Here is a 5,011-nt window from a genome sequence, read left to right on the forward strand (position 1 = left end):
CATCCCAAAGTCCTCTCGTCATCTTAGGAGGCGACCTGCACCTCTGTGGACAGATGAATGCTGGTCAACAATGCAGGATAGGCGTGCACCTGCTCGACAGTTTAAATGTCACCCAACAAGCAACAACCTCGCAGCCTTACCAAGGCTTGTCGCGTAGTTAAGGAGATCAGGGAAAGATCATGATAAGCGTTCCTGGACCCCATCAACCGTTCTACTATACAAAAGTACGAGGCAGCGTTGTTAAACCAGGGGTGTCTCCAAACAACACGTGGAGACATTGCACAGGCAGTGGTAGAGCATTTTCCATTGACTACTGGTACTTCCAGCCAGGATCCAATATTCCGTCGTTACCGTGACACAGTGGAAAGGGGTGAGTTGCACTTCCGGTCTAATAATCCAATCCTATAACTGTCAATATTCTATGTGGGAGCTGGTTCGACATTCTTCTTCTTCTTCTTGCGTTACGGCCTCTGTAGGACCACAGGTAACCCCTTCGTGGACTGCATTTTCCTCTTCTTCTCTCAGAACCTCTTCATTCTTTCTCCTCTTCTCTCCCGCTCTTCTTCCGAGATCTTCAGTTTCCGTTTCTCTTGTCGGCTCCACTGGTGACACTCTAATCTTTTCCCGTATTCTTCTCTGTTATTGATCTCCGGCATATTGGGCGGTGTATATTTGTTCCTCCAATTTTCCTTTCCTTCGACCTTGATCCCCAATTCCAACCGGTCCTTCCGAAGTTCAACAACCCACTTGGTTCCTATCTTTCCCCTTGTCCTCCCTGTTGTTTCTCTTCGTCATTCTAGCCATACTCATCCTTGCTACATGTCCAGCAAACCTTGCCCTTTTGAGTCTGATTTGCCCGGATATTGTTCTCACGTTCTGATACAATTCTTCCCTAGGTCTTCGCATCCACCTCTCTCCACCTCTTTTGGGAACTATTATTTTTCTCAGTATTTTTCTCTAGTTGTTCTGCCCCATTTCTTCCTAGTGTCATCGTCTCAGCAGCATATAACACTGTATTCCTCACCGTTGCCTTGTAGTGGCGTATCTTTGCCTCTGTGGATATATTCTTTTTATTGTATATGTCTCTCGTCATGTAGAAGGCTGACCTCACCTTCTTTATCCTCTCTGTTATTCCCTCCTTGCTCCTGTTCCTTCCTGTTACAAATTCTCCCAGATATTTAAATTTGTCCACCATTTCCCAGTCTGCAGTGGTATTTACTGTCTTTGTCTTGTTATAGGTGATCCTATCAGTCCCATCTTTCTGGCTACCTTACTGGTTCGACATTTTCTATAGCTCGTGATGTTGCGCCCAGTCATGACCAAATACCATTCAGAATGCTGCGGAATTTGTCGAAGTAAATCCTCTTACAATGTTTTAATATGATATGGTGGTCAGTCGCTTTCCCAAATTCTGGAAGGAGGCCATTTTGGTACCCCTTCTCAAAGTGGAGAAGAACCGAACGTGTCCCAGTACATTCCCGAGCGTTGCCGTAACGAGCCGAGTAGGAATCACCTCGGAGCGGATGGTTGACCGTCGTTTGGTGTGGATGTTGGCGACCAGATAGCTCCTACGTCGCTCCCCGTCGGTGTTCAGGAGATTTCGATTCAGTGCCGACAACCTGACCTTGTTAGAGACGGCTATTCAGAAGGCTTTCCTACGGAAATAGCATTGGGTAGGTATTTCTTCTATATTTGTAAGGTGTAGGACACTGTTTGGACACACCTTGCTCTAGGGTAGCTCCACGAATGGCCATCTCCCCATCTTCATTCGGTCTTTTTATGAAAGCGCTGATTCGCCCGCTAAACCCGCTGGGCAGAACAGGTAATTAGGATTGTGGAAAGGGCCAAATAAGTTGGCGGTCAGTTTCACTTCAAAATTGTAATTTATTGTAATTTAATTACACATTTAAACCAAAACAGCACTTAGCCGAACCTACACAACTACAAAATTCGATCCTTTCATGGCTGAAGGCCTCCAAGCAAGAAATCTTAAAAATCAACAAGATGAATTTCAAGTCACTGAAGATACGCAATTAAAATTGCAAATAAAGTAATATATATATATATATATATATATATATATATATATATATATATATATATATATATATATCACAGCTAGGCTGAAAGCCTCCAGGCAAAAGTGGGTAGAACAAACATATACAAGGTGCAATAGAAACGGCTGAAGGCCGAAGGCCACAACTAATTTTCAAAATTTTAAAATATGTCACCATAATCTTTTAAGGCAGAAGGCCGCAATATTTTTGCTTGAGGGGAAATTTTGAGAATAAGTCTTTAAGCGGCTGAAGGCCCACAGTCGATTTTCCAAAAATTAAAAAAAAATACCTTAACCTTTTATATTTTGAGTGGCTGAAAGCACACTAAATGAAAAAGCAATGCAACGGCAATAACAAATTTTAAGAATAAGGTTTTAAGTGGCTGAAGGCCCACAATTGATTTCCCAAAAATTCAATAATACCTTAAACCCTTAAGTTTTAAGTGGCTGACAGTGCATTAAATGAAAAGATATCACAACAACAGTAACTTTCAGAAAAATATCCACTTACCAGAATACAAACTTACTTACGCGGGCTGAAGGCCATTGATTTACATAAAACACAATAATTTTTTTTCTTTCAAAGCACTGGCTATAATAGATCACCAACACACCATTAAACACCCATGAAAAGGACAGTATAGACAACGAAAATGAGACTCCTCCGGGGGGAGGTGGGGGGGGGGGGGTTCCTCCCCTCGAAACAGTAACGTTCAGTTAGACGAGTCAGGTGGTGGAGACAGTCACGGACCGATCGACCAAACGACTTGCTAGCCACCAATCGGTACATGAAAAGACCAAACTGTTACCGACGTAATTATCCACAATGAAACATGTATTAATCTGTCAAAAATATACACCGTGTTGGACAGCGACGACATGTGAGCAGAGGACACTGCCTGAAATTACGTTAGTGGCCAGGGCAGGTAAACGGCCATAAGGAAGAAAATTCCGCTGGTGCACTTGAATTGTAGTGAACCAATATACACTACTGGCCATTAAAATTGCTACACCACGAAGATCTGCTACGGACGCAAAATTTAACCGACAGGAAGATGATGCTGTGATATGGAAATGATTAGCTTTTCACAGCATTCACACAAGGTTGGCGCCGGTGGCGACACCTACAACGTACTGACATGAGGAAAGTTTCCAACCGATCTCTCATACACCGTTGACCGGCGTTGCCTGGTGAAACGTTGTTGTGATGCCTCGTCTAAGGCGGAGAAATGCGTACCATCACGTTTCCGACTTTGATAAAGGTAGGATTGTAGCCTATCGCGAATTGCCGTTTTATCGTATCGCGACATTGCTGCTCGCGTCGGTCGAGATCCAATGACTGTTAGCAGAATACGGAACGCCATGCCGGATCCCAACGGCCTCGTGTCACTAGCAGTCGAGATGACAGGTATCTTATCCGCATGGCTGTAACGGATGGTGCAGCCACGTCTCGATTCCTGAGTCAACAGATGGGGACGTTTGCAAGACAGCAACCATCTGCACAAACAGTTCGACGACGTTTGCAGCAGCATGTACTATCAGCTCGGAGACCATGGCTGCGGTTACCCTTGACGCTGCATCACAGACAGGAGCGCCTGCGATGGTGTACTCAACGACGAACCTGGGTGCACGAATGGCAGAACGTCACTTTTTCGGATGAATCAAGGTTCTGTTTACATCGTCATGATGGTCGCATCCGTGTTTGCGACATCGCGGTGAACACACATTGGAAGCGTGTATTCGTCATCGCCATACTGGCACGTCAACCGGGGTGATGGTATGGGGTGACGTCGATTACACGTCTCGGTGACCTCTTGTTCGCATTGACGGCACTTTGAACAGTGGACGTTACATTTCAGATGTGTTACGACCCGTGGCTCTACCCTTCATTCGATCCCTTCGAAACCGTACATTTCAGCCGGATAATGCACGACCGCATGTTGGAGGTCCTGTTCGGGCCTTTCTGCATACAGAAAATGTTCGACTGTTGCCCTGGCCAGCACATTCTGAAGATCTCTCACCAGTTGAAAACGTCTGCTCAATGGTGGCCGAGCAACTGGCTCGTCACAATACGCCAGTCACTGCTCTTGATGAACTGTGTTATCGTGTTGAAGCTGCATGGGCAGCTGTACCTGTACACGCCAACCAAGCTCTGTTTGACTCAATGCCCAGGCGTATCAAGGCCGTTATTACGGCCAGAGGTGGTTGTTCAGGGTACTGATTTCTCAGGATCTGTGCACCCAAATTGCCTGAAAATGTAATCAAATGTCAGTTGTAGTATAATATATTTGTCCAATGAATACCCGTTTATCACCTGCGTTTTTTCTTGGTGTGGCAATTTTAATGGCCAGTAGTGTAACTACCATACTCCGTGTATAATGGGCCACGGAACACGATACTAACTGCAGATGTTTTCCGTGTCAGAGAAAGAGAGTTGGAGAGTGAGAGAGAGAGAGAGAGAGAGAGAGAGAGAGATGTACTTTGTTACCCGCCACAAGGGATTTCGGATCTGGAGAGCAAAAAATGCGACAACCAACTGATAACGCTGGGTTTAAAGTTGTCGGATGAAGCTGAAATGGCAAAGCCATGTAGCAGTGCTGCCAACATCCACTGGTCCTGCTTTGCATTAGAAAACACATTGAATGGTGTCTGATATCGAAGGAGAATCCTACCGCAGCACACGTAGCACCCGCGTTATTATCTGTGTCTTAGACAAATGTGCGGCACAGTTCTACTACACTCGCTAACGCGAGCATAGCTGCGACGAAAAGAAATTTTCTGGCAGATGTGCGTCAGAAATGCAACGGAGAGGGTGCGGCAAGTTTACTCGAGATTCGTTGCAGTTGCTGATAGCAGGTATCGTGACGAATGTGAAGTGTTTATCAAAGATTAGAGAATCTGTCTAAGTAAGCAGCTGATGTAATATATACCGTGCGATTGTGAAGAACTGCACTG

Source organism: Schistocerca americana, chromosome 10 (assembly GCF_021461395.2).
Source record: "Schistocerca americana isolate TAMUIC-IGC-003095 chromosome 10, iqSchAmer2.1, whole genome shotgun sequence".
NCBI classification, from domain to species: Eukaryota; Metazoa; Arthropoda; class Insecta; order Orthoptera; family Acrididae; genus Schistocerca; species Schistocerca americana.